A 12,925-nucleotide genomic window follows, 5' to 3' on the forward strand; every position below is an offset into this window, starting at 1 on the left:
TAGATTTATGAAGCATAATAGGTAGTCTTGCGTCATTTCAGTGATTAAGCTAAAAAAGAAAGCACTGAAAGTCGAAAGGTATTGCTTGCCTTAGGAGACCCGATTGAAGTATTTAAATAAAGGCTTATATAGTAAAAAAAAAAAGAAAAACCAATTGCTTTCTGTATGAAATTCGTTTATCTATCAGATGAACAACTTGTAGGGTGACGATTCAGTATGGCATCAAGATTTTAAATTGTTCTTTATTCATCCATAAGAAGTGGGATGAAACAACATACTGCCTATAGCATGAGGTAAAACTGTAATACTCCTATGCGGCAGAGCCAAAACCCACTATGTGCACGTTGGAGGACTGGTAACAATAGGTCAACAGAGAGCTGTACAGTCAAGATAGATTTTAAAAAGGAGAGAGATTGCTGCGAGGAATTTAGGATCCTCAGAAGTTGGGGTGGAGGGGGTTGGGGAGATACCAGGAGCTACAATCAATTAAAATCTGTGTCCCGAATCGCATGTGGTGGTTAATGAGCAAGGAAACATTAGGCAGTCCGTTTCACAGTAGCCTGCTATTAACCTTATAAGTGCAGGTGTTGGCCAATGACTGACATCCGCTCTACCTCCCCAATGCATGTGTCAGCTATTGGCCCACTTTGTGGAGGTATGTAAAGTCTCCTCTCGTGCTCTCCTCCAGAGGGAGGCCTTTATTTATGTATGCATATTTTTTTTTTACATCAGGCTGCTCGGAAGGACTTACCGAGCAAAACTGATGTTTTTTTAGGTCGAGGACTGCCGGTCTGCCGAAGGCAGAACCGGAAGTCGGAAGATTTAATGTTTCCTAGAGTGGCTATTTAGCCCGCCTCTCTTTTTGCTTCTCCTCCATTGGCTGGCTTCCTAAACGGACGCCAGCCATTGGAGGAGAGAGCCATCCCTCCAAATAGGCTCCGTCTTTTTCAGATTCGGGGGCGTGTTCCTTGCTGTTCTTTCCACTTTTTAGCCACGCCCTTTTAGAACAGCAGGAACACGCCCTCGATTCCGAAAAAGTTTGGAAGCTTCCATCCGCCATTTTTTAGCAATCAAGAAGCTCCGAGGGCGTTGCGGGCGGCGCCGGGCTCGGGAATCCTGTGCACAGCTCCCAGGTGCAGCCTGCTCCATGCCGGCTGCCCTGTGCGCATCACAGACCGACAGCCTCCTCCCGATACAAATCTCTGCGAGATGACTTCTTTCGAAGTTTGCGCCAAACTAAATTAATTCGCGTACGATAAATGTTCAAAATAATATGTTGGTAGAGCCTGCTGTATCGAGTGATTCTTCTTGTCCTTTTATCGCAGAGGGCTCCTTCCCTCGCCACTCCACAAAAGTGCTGCCGTTTCAAATGTCGAAGAAACGGGTTGCCGAGACACGACCCCTTTAATATTTTAATGTTCCACTCTTAGACGCGTTGTTAAAATAAGTCCTCCGGCTCAGCTTTTCATCCTTTCTTCCTAGTCTAAAAGTGTGGCTTTTGAGTTGGTTGGACTTCGTTTTCCATCTCAAAGTTTAATTCTCCTCTCTCAATTAAATCTGAAGAAAAATTTAAAATGAGTTGGAATCCCATTGCCCTCTGCCTTTCACCTTGATAAAATGAGTACCAATATCTCCTTTAATATTTCGGGGATCGCACGGCTAATTTTAAAAGCTCAAGAAATACAGTGATGTCTTATGTATGTATACATAGATGTTTAAGTGCACGGCACTTGAATGCACACTTTTTGGCGCTACAAATGATGTGAGGTTATTGTGTTAGCGCTATAGCTGCTGCGAACTCGTTTTCTCCTTCGAATGAAAGGCTTGTATGAGGGCCCCAGGAGCCTGGGTCATGCCTAGCGCACCTCTGTGCTCGCGGCGCTACTCCGGACTATCCGCGCACTGCGGCGTTAAAGGTATAATTTGACGGACTACTGTCCAAAATGGATTTCAGAACCCAGCCCCCATCCTTTCTAGGTCGGTAAATTCGGCCAACCTCGGAATGGAGGGAGAGGCGCAAGTACGATGCAAGAGGGGCCTCTCTCCTGCCCGGGCTCTTTAGCCCGGGCAGGGGGGGGTGTCGGGCATTTCAGTGTTTACCCTTGCTGTCGTGCACGGTGAGGAGTCTCTCCGGTCTCTCCTGGGGCTGACCTCGTTGTAGGGGGGGGGGGGTCCCTGTCTCACAGTCTGCATCACTCGCAGGCGGTCCTGGGGTGCTGTGGGCCTTTCTCTGCCCCATCGCTCTCACACGCTCCTTCACACCTCTCACCTCCTGACAGCCCGGACCCTCCATCCTCTCAGCTCCTGTCCTCTGTATCAGGCTCTGCCGCTCTGTCCCAGGCCTCTCCTTCAGGGCCTCTCTCCTGTCCGGGCTCTCCCTCCCCAGCAGCTTCAATCCCCCTGCCTCCGCATCTTCTCCTCCTCTCTTTGTGTCTTCGTGAAGCCCTGAGCCCCCTTTCTCCCTCCTGTCTCCCTTACCCTGCATGAGCCCCTCTTCTCCCTGTCCCTCTGACCCAGACCCCTCCTTCAGAGCGTCTCTCCTGTCCGGGCTCTCCCTCCCCAGCAGCTTCTCACCCCCTGACTCCGCATCTTCTCCTCCTCGCTCTGTGTCTTCGTGAAGCCCCAGCTCTGAATCCCTCCTAACCCCCCTGTCTCCATCCCCTCTCTGCCCCTCTGAGCCAGCTCCATCCACACCCCCTGGCCTCGGTCCTGAGCAATCCTGGCCCCCGGGCTCCGGCAGGGACAGGGGGGGGTCGGGCATTGGAGTGTGTACCCTTGCTGGGGTGCACAGTGAGGAGTCTCTCCGGTCTCTCCTGGGGCTGGCCTCTTTGTAAGGGGGGGGGGTGGGGTGGATCCCTGTCTCACAGTCTGCATCACTCTCAGCCGGTCCTGGGGTCTCGGGGGTGGGCTGGGCTTTTTTGTTCTCTATCGCATCCACAATCTTCTGCACAGCGTTCTTTTTCTGACAGTCTGGACCCTCCATCCTCTCAGTCTCTGGTAGAAGTCAAGCTGCTGATCTTTCCTGCTGTAAACCTCTCTCTCCTGACGTCACAGGTGTGTTTAGAGCACCCTCCGCCCGTTGCCCTCGGCCAGGTAGAGATGGGCCCGGCTTACCTGGCATCGGACGCCCTTTCCTGGACACTGCTGATAAGACACACCCAGCGCCAGACACCCTGAGCTGAGCTGGTGATAAAACTGCACATCCTCCTTAATTACTTTACAACGTATCTGTGAGAGGGAGGGGGCGGGGGTCACTTGATTCACCCCCCCCCCCTACGGACCACCTCTATCCAGCACTGAAACTGTAACACATGTACTCCAGGAACCCATGCATTGGGGGCAAGGGGTGAAGCCACGAGGGGCGGGGTTCACTTGAGTCACCCCCTACGGACCACCTCTATCCAGCGCTGAAACTGGAACACATGTACTCCAGGAACCCATGCATTGGGGGCAGGGGGTGAAGTCACGAGGGGCGGGGCTTGGAACGCAGAGGCTGACAGACCACTTCCACTTTTATTAAAAAAGACTTTGGCACCAAGGCCTATATGTGCAGGGCCGGACTGGAGACCACATGAGGACCGGGCACTGAAGGAACAGGGGGCCACACTCGCGGATAAGGGCCTCATGAAACGCTGCTTGGGATCGGGGGTCATCGTGGGAGAAATCTCTGATAATGAATCTCCGAGCTCGTGGGGTCGGGAGCCTCGGAGCACCCCTGCAGCTCGCCCACAGCGCCCCCGCCTGATCTTTAGGCCTGAACATTTCCTCACGTCAGGTGCCTGACTGTATGAGTCACCTGTTGGCCCCTTAGCCTGTGCCGCCCCCACTGCAGACCCCTGTATGTCCTGCATTGTATCAGGCATGAGTCAGAGAGACACGCGCATCCTCCGCGTCACCCTCGACCCTCCTCGCTCCTCCACCTTTCCTTTCTTCCTCCCTTCATTTCCTTTCCTTTCTTCCTCCCTTCATTTCCTTTCCTCTTCCAATATTTTAGTCATTCTCCCCCCTCTGCTCTCTCACTTCTCCATTTCTCTTTCTCCACATTGCGCTCCTCTCTCGACCCCTCTTGCTACTTTCCTGCCACGTGTTATTTTGACCCAGACTGCACGTTCTCCACTTTAGAACACAATTAAAAAGTAAATGTAAGTACTGTAACACTTATTTGTATTCGTGAATGAGCTCAGAGCAAATGCACTTCCAACTACTTCTTACTTCTCTCTCTAAAAAGATCACTACCTCACTCTTTATATCACAACTTCTCTCTCTAACTCACTACATCACTCACTCTCTATCTCTCTACCTCACTCTTTCTATCTCACTAACTCACTTTCACTGTCTCTTTCACTACCTCTCTCTATCTCACTACATCACAACACCACTCTGCTTACATCTCACTACCTCACAACATCCATCTCCCTCACTACATTACTGTTTCACTACCTCACTCTCTCTCACTACATAACTCTCTACCTCACTACTCCACTCTATCTCACTACCTCACTATCTCACAACTTCTCTCTCTCAAAACATCACTACCTCACTCTCTAGCTCACAACCTCACAACTTCACTCTCACTCACTACCTCAATCACTCTCTATCTCACTACCTCACCCTTTCTATCTCACTAACTCACTTTCACTCTCTCTTTCACTACCCCTCTCTCTATCTCACTACATCACAACATCACTCTATGCTTATATATCACTACCTCACAACATCCCTCCCCCTCACTACCTCAATACCTCACTCTCTCTATCTCACTACCTCACTCTCTATCTACCCCACTCTCTCTCACTACCTCACTCTCTATTTCAATACCTCACTCTCTCTCTCTATCTCACTACCTCACTCTCTCTCTGCTAATGCAATAGGTATCACATATGCAAAAAAAAGCTAATGCCAATAGAAATGACAATGCCATTTATTTAGGGATACAAAAATGATAAAAAAAATAATGAGCAATACCAATAGCTCTACCTATAATATTGCCGAGACCATTGCATTGTAAATGCTTGTTTCTGTAATGGCATTCGCCACGCAGGTCGTGCTGATGGTCATTACAGGCAAATTAAATGAAAACGAGCCGGTATGCTTGTTTTACTTTCATTGAATCTGTGCTTGAGGCATATCTCAGCCCGAGCACCGATTCTTTTGGAAAATGTATTGTTGGAAAAGGGAGAATCTCCCATTCCCAATGCTACCTCTGCTCAGTGGGTCTTGCTTGTGGATCGCCACAGGAGATCCATCCCCAGGCAGGGATTCACCAACTCAACACCAGGGATAGGGTTTTTCCCTAAATATAGGGGTGGGGGCTGCCCACCATGGGCATGGTCAAACCCCCACCCCAAAAAAATGGGCCAGTCTTTCAGCCTCCTCCCCCCACCTCCCAGGTGGTGGCAAAATGCTCACTAGACGCCAGGGAAAGATTTGTAAAAAGAATATGAATATATATATATATATATATATATATATATATATATATATATATATATATATATATATATACACTTTGGATGTTTGCAGCCTGTATACCAGTATCAAACATGCTGATGGTATACAGGCTTGCAAACATTTTCTGATGTCACGTTCCATTTCTTTTCTGCAACACACAGACATGTTGTTGCAAATGATCAAGTTCTGTCTAGAAAACAATTTTTTTGTCTTCAATGATGTATTTTATAGACAGACCCAAGGAACTGCCATGGGCACTTGCTTTGCTCCCAGTTATGCCAACCTTCTCATGGGGCACTGGGAGCAGCAAGTGCCCAAGGTACACAGCCTATATCGTGACCATGTGAAAACATGGTTACGATATATTGATGATTTGTTTATCATCTGGGAGGGCAGTGAAGAACTTGCCAGGGACTTCATTAAATCTCTAAACATCAATGAGGTCAATTTAAGATTTGAAGGCACTATCAGCAATTCTTGCATTGAATTCTTGGATCTACAGATCCAGGTAGTTGACAACTTATTAACAACTAGGTTGCATCGTAAAAAGACATCTGGTAACACACTGTTACACGCTGATAGTGGACATTCTAAGGCTCTCATAAATAGCATTCCGTTTGGTGAGTTCCTTCGGGCTCGAAGGAATTGCAGCTCTGATTTTGATTTCGAACAAGAATGTATCACTATGAATGAAAGATTCTTGGAAAGAGGCTACAAACCAAACGTTATAACTAAAGCATATATGAAAGCATCTAATTTTAAACAAGAAGATCTACTGGTCCCTAAGAGCAACCCAGATGACACACAGGACAAGAATGAAATCATAAGGTATATAACTACCTACAATTTGGGTTCCTACTACATGAGAAAGTGTCTTAAAAAAACATTGGGATATCCTCAAAACTGAATCTACATTAGAGGAAGTGCTAAAGGATATGCCCAATATAACATACAGAAAGGCAGATTCCTTACGCAACAAATTATGTAAAAATGAAGTCAGCCAGACGAGACCAGGAATTTCAGGTGTTCAAGGTTTTTATACCTGTATGTTATGCAAAGCTTGTAAATTCAGCTCCAATGTAAAACACGTTCATTATCCTATTACGGATGAAAACAGATACATTGATAAACATCTTACATGCTTATCTGATCATTGTGTATATGTTCTGACCTGCCCGTGTGCTAAGAGATACGTTGGCAGTACCATGTTTGCTGCCAAGAAACATGTCTTGGAACACATGAGGGCGATTCAGAACAAAGACAAACTATCCCCAATAGCACGACATTATGAGGAATTCCACAAAAGCAACCGCAATTTGTTGAAACTCTTTGTGATAGACCGTATACCTGTGACTATTAGGGGAGGTGACAGAATTCGCAAGCTGCGCCAACTGGAATCCTACTACATCCTGGAGCTTAATACTAAGATTCCAGATGGTTTGAACTCCGAGGAAGAGTTATCTTGGTTTCTAGGGGATTAGCTGATTTCTTCAAGACTTGACCTTTTTGCACTTTGCTTTGTTTCATAGTCTGATGCCAATGAGTTGAATGGATTTTGGTTCTGATTCTTCTACAGGACATCTGTGTTTTTAACAATCACTCTATAATGTATTTATATTTGCACACCTATTGTTATTTAAACCTTTTGGGGAGATGGCTCTTTTCAATCGATAACTGAACTATATTTTGTCTATCTATTTTTTCAGATGGTGTTGACAGGTGAAGGTTAGCCGAATATGAAGACATAGATAATGTCTGATCTAATCAAGTTATCCCATAATTTGAGTTTTTTTTGGTATATAGACTAACTTAACAATGTATGATGACCCACTGGGGTCCAATATTGATGTATAGGGTCTTCACATATTTATTCATAACAATCATGCACAGATACAGTGTGCGATGAAATTAGATGATTACACCTACTAAGGTTATATTTTTTTCACATATGGTATCCTGTTCTTTACGATTACATTCATAATAGGATGTATTTGGATATCGTTTACCTTGAAGGTCATATCATTTTTCAATTAATTCCCCTTTTTATTTCTGCCCACTGGGGCTTAATTGTCATTGTATTATGGGATTATCGTACCTTGTAGGTAGAAATTGAATGCTAACTTGGATACGAACGTTCCGCTTGTCAATAAAGTTGTCTTAAGACAAAAGAAAAAAAGAAAAGGAGATTGACAATATAGATACAACTCGTAAAAAATAATCCACTCCATTGACGGTATATACTATGATACATTCCTGAAAAAGTGCGAGAACTAGCACAATTTCCACAATTCACCACTTTACAATATTTATTTGTTTGTACTATATCGGATGAGATTTGTACTGAGAAAATATAATTGATAAGTTTTCTTTGAAATGTTTTTTCAGTTTTGATGAATTTAATTTAATTACACAAATACAAGAGTGTGTAAAATGAATTAAGAAATGTAAAACGAGCATATACTTCGTATTAAGGTTGTATATATCTTGTATATTGACCGTTCCAATATGGCCGCAACAGTTGGTGTGCTATCACGATTTTGTTTATATAACAATGTACCTTTTCTATTTTCATTATGTTCACGTCTTGTTTAAAAATTGTAATTGTAATGGCGGAACGTACCCGTGAGCAAGGCGGTGACGCCGAAACGCGTTGGGCATGTATGGCTGGTTTATGCTGAATAAAACCACTTTTAAGCCCTGATCTCGTAATCGTGCTTTCGACTGGAAGGAGTGCATGGTGTGCTTTGGCGCAGTGTGGGACGGCATTGAAACAACAGGGAACCTTGGACCCTGGGATTGCACCGAGGTGAAAGTGTCCCGGTATTTTCAAGGATGTGGATTTAAATTAAAAAAAATATATATATATATATATATATATATCACCATGGGTATGGCCATGTCTCCACCCCATTAAATGGGGCATCAGTCTGTCTGCCTCTTGAAAGCCCATTGTATGGGAGGAATATATATATATATATATATATATATATATATATATTACCTACTGGCGGTCGCCAGTAGGTAGTTATAGTTAGGACCACGTTTCCATAGGAAATCCGCAACATTCTATTTTGAATAACTTTGGCGCCGGTCGACGAATCCTCGCGAATTTTTCAAAATAGGTGGGGCGCTACGCTCCGCTCCTACCCTGAAAGTCTCGGGGGGATTCGTCAAGCGGGGCTGAGATAAAAGGGGGGTCCCAAAACGCGTTTTTCCCATGCATTTTTCCATAGGACCTTTAGACACAGCTACAGCCCGAACGGCTGAACAGAATTACTAGAAATTTGGCAGAGAGGTAGTCCTCAGGTCAAGGAAGTGCCTTTTGTAGGTTTGGTGTAAATCTGTTCAGTAGATTCTGAGAAAATAGCCTTTAAATCAATATATATATCTGAGCCAGCTTACGGTGCGCTTACGGTACGCTTGCCGTACGCGTACGGTGGCGTGCGCGAGCGCGATTCTGATTGGCTCTTAGATCTTAGTAAACATTCGAATCGGCCGAAACCAGGAAGCGGCGGCCGCCATTTTCTCTCTCGCACTGAGAGTGTGGATTAAAATACAAAGCACAAAAACATGTAAAGGGGCTGTTTGGACAGCTCCAAAACACCTAGCCATGTTGAGGATGTCCCCAAAGATCCCCCAAGGCCAAAAACGGAATTTTTATTTTTTCGCTAATTTCGCCGATTACGCTTACCGTACGCGTACGGTAACAAAATATTTAAAAAAAAAAAATTATCCACACTCTCCCCACCCCGTGTGCAAATGGTGCCCGAAGTGCACCATTTGAGCATGGCTTAAAAGAGGTGTGAAAAATTTAAATATTACCTTTCAAAACGAAGTGCATCATATGTCCTCCATGTGCGCACGGTGCGCGAAGCGCATCGTGCGTACATGGCCCATCTAGCGTAACGTGGGCACGCGGTGCGCGTAGCGCACCGCGTGCCCACCGTGCGTGCACGGCACTAACTGCGTAAAGTGGGCGCGCGGTGCGCAAAGCGCACCGTGCGCGCACGGAACGAACTGCGTTAAGTGGGCGCGCATGCCACGAATGGCGTAAAGTAACTTAGCATTTAAAAAACCGTACAAATTCACTGAAAAAACCATAGGTTTCACACACGTTATAGTTAGGAATTAGCATTTAAAAAACCTTGCAAATTCACTGAAAAAACCATAGGTTTCACACATGTTATAGTTAGCGGAAATTTTACTGATAAAAAACCAATGAAATTCCCCCGTTATAGTTAGTGCAGGCAACTATAACTCACGCGACCGCAATCTTCTGCTGATGACATATGTGTCTTTATGAAAAAAAAATATTTGTAATATATGTATAGCTAAAAATTTATGGAAGAAGACATGGGCAAATAAGTGTCTAAATACAGTATTAGCATCAGCAGAGGATTGCGGTCGCGTGAGTTATAGTTGCCTGCACTAACTATAACGGGGGAATTTCATTGGTTTTTTATCAGTAAAATTTCCGCTAACTATAACATGTGTGAAACCTATGGTTTTTTCAGTGAATATATATATATATATATATATATATATATATATATATATATATATTAGCTCCAAACCGGGTTCCTTGCATACGAATCAGGCACCAACTCCGTGGGATGATTTTAAAGAAATGCTTTATTTCAAAAGCTGTGGCACAGACGCGTTTCGGCGAACGAGTCCGCCTTGCTCATTATATATATATAAAATAATGGGGTGGGTCTGGCCCATTCTAACATCAGGCCCCACCCTCACTTCTAAGGCTTCAACAGTCTTTCTGCTCCCCTGGAGACTAAAGCATCTCATCCCAATGGCAAATGAGAGGACATTGGAGTCTTTGGGTGCCATTTTTAGGTCTCGGCTCGAGGGCTGCGCTTGCGCAGTCTCGCTCCGAGATTTAATGACTTGGAGAACCCGCCCCTCTTCTCCATTGGCTGGCCTCTTGAATGCTGGCCAGCCATTGGAGAAGAGGTTCGTCTCTCCGAACAGGCCCCGTCCTTTTCGGATTCGGGGGCGTGTTTTTTGCTACTTTTCTAATCATCTCCTCCAGCCAATGGCAAGAGGAGAACACGCCCCCGAATCCGAAAGCGCCGTTGCCTTTCTCCGAGGCATTTCTGCTTCGCCTCGGAGAAAGGCAGTGGTGTGTGTGTAGTATCGGGGTAGTGTGCTTGTTTTTCAATCCAACCAGGTCAGAGCCCCCCGCCCCCCACCGGAGATGTCAAATCTGCCCAGCTGTGTCGCTCGCAGGTTGCACCCCACCCTGTAACCCAGGCACCGTTGGCGGCCCCGTCTTCTTGCCAGCAAGAGCTGCGCCCTGTTGCCTTTGTATATTTTTCTCAGGGTTGATTTGCTCTTCCCTTATTTGATGTTTACTCGGCTGATTCGTTCTTTGATTGTTAGCTTACATTTCTTACCTGTTCATTTTACGCTCACAGGCTCGCTTTGTAATCTGAGCCGCAGCCAGACACGCATAGAATGGCCCCCGTGGTTATCATTTACAGTTACAGGTACCGCAGCCTACTTGTGGCCTGAGGGGGCGCTCTCGGCCCCGTGGCAGGGCGAGGGGCAAGTGTTCTGCTGTTCAATTGGCGTCGTGACGGCCCCGCTGGCCTCGTAGTGAGCGCCTCAAGGGGCCTTCTGCCCATGTGACAGGGAGAGTGCCCAGCTGTGCCCTCGGGAGGGGTGAGGGCCCAGCTGGCTTTGTGTCAAGGAGATGGGCGGGTGTTGGGGGCCTGCAAGGTCTGTGGGGGGGCCCAGCGACCACTCGACATAGCAGTGGGACAAGAGGCCTCCTTGCCCTGTGCTAGGGTCAAAGAGAGGTGTGGGCGTGCCCTGCTATGTCTGTGGAGGGATGAGCGAGGGTAGGGGGGTTTGCTGTCCCCGTGGCAGGACGAGAGTCAAGTCCGTCATAAATTACACCTTTCGCTTATACGGTTGTATTTTTATCCAACTATGCAGTGCGTTCTGGGAGTTGTAGTTGCACTTTTCCCAATAAATTGTGGGTTTAAAAGTCCCTACAAATCCGACTGCGGAAAGTGGGCTAAAATGCCCCGACGGGCTGAGGGTGCCAAGTAAAAATGGCGCCGAGCTGGAGATAGCGCTAATGTGTCACATTCATGGTGGAAGGCGCTACACGAGTGGTGATATCTTAACTCGGGGTTGCTTGGCAGTGAGAGCTCCGAGCAAGGATATGCGAGGGGAACCGAAGATCAGCGGCCGGATTACATGGCTTGTCCGACACATAGCGCATGAGATGTGAAACTCGAAGTGCCTCTCGCTAATGGGAAGCGTCTGCAGGGCCAGGGAGGCCGCCAGGAACGCATTCATCGGGTCCCCGGGAACCAAAACCCAGAGCAAAATAATAAACCCGTCCCTTCCCTTCGCTGTTTACAGTTGGAGGAATTTCACTGGGCGAGGGCGGGCGTCTAAACATTTCCAGATGGTGTCTGTAGGTTTCGGCTTTCCAAGCGGAGGGCGAGGCCTGGTGACCTGGGGTGGAAAGTGGGGACTTATTGAGCGGGAGGCGGTGGCACTGAGATGGGGCGAGTGGAGGGGTGGTGGGGGGAGGCTCTGCAGGATTGGGGGAGAGTGTATGGAGTGGGGGGAGCTATTGACTGTAGTGTTGAGCGAGGGGGGGGGGTGGGTGGAGGGGAGGCATGGTTTAAATGCAAGGGAGATAGAGTCAAGTGTGACCAGAAACGCCTAAATGGTGCCATTGCAACGTCACAGATTGCATTTTTATGACACTTACAAGCCCGCCCCCAGACGACAATATCGAATCAGATTTATTTTATAAATTCTGAGTGAAATGGACAGTTCGGCGGTGAACATCTTGTGAAGAATAGGCACAATAAACAGCTTACAAATGAACGTTTTGAAGTGCTGCACGTCTGCTTCTAAGCACTGTCTCCCTAGTGAAGGATGTCCAACGTGGGTCTCGGAAGGCCGCATCATGTCAGATTTTTACGTTAGATAATTGTGCAAACAATGGCCATACATTTTATATTTTATATAGTGAATGGTTATCACGATGTGTCATGAGCCCGTGGATGACACCATTCCATTATTTTGAGGTCATCAGACTGTGGGTTACTTAATTCCCTAAATTCCGTAATGGCCAGAGCTGCTGACTTTGGATCTGGGGCATTGAGCCGCGCGGGGCTCGCTGCAGTAATCCCCCTCCGGCAGGGGGCGGGGAGATGCAGGCTTCTCCTCAACCGTCGTCTATTTGGGGCGGCTGCGTAAGTCTTCTAAGAAGGGGTCGGATGATGGGGGGTAGGCTCTGGGTAGTAGGGCTAGAATAAGCCACCTGTGGGGCAGGTGGAGAGAGCCCGAGGGTGGGCACATGGAGGAGGCGGGGCTTGCGAGAGAAGGACACTTGGGGCAATGGGAATCTGCAGCAGGAGGGAGGGATTAGTGAGAAAGCTTCCCCCCCGTGTAGTGCATGCCCCATGGGGGCGGTGGCCACCTTTGGTGGGAG

The 12,925-nt window shown here is 47.0% G+C and overlaps 1 protein-coding gene across 1 annotated transcript in view; it reads right to left on the minus strand.

Annotated features, from left to right (window-relative positions):
• Window positions 1-12,925, minus strand: part of SNRNP40 (small nuclear ribonucleoprotein U5 subunit 40) — a 90,586-nt gene that overhangs the window by 17,766 nt on the left and 59,895 nt on the right. The gene's annotated exons all lie outside the window — the stretch shown is intronic.

This window comes from Triturus cristatus, chromosome 3_1, assembly GCF_964204655.1.
Source record: "Triturus cristatus chromosome 3_1, aTriCri1.1, whole genome shotgun sequence".
NCBI lineage: Eukaryota > Metazoa > Chordata > Amphibia > Caudata > Salamandridae > Triturus > Triturus cristatus.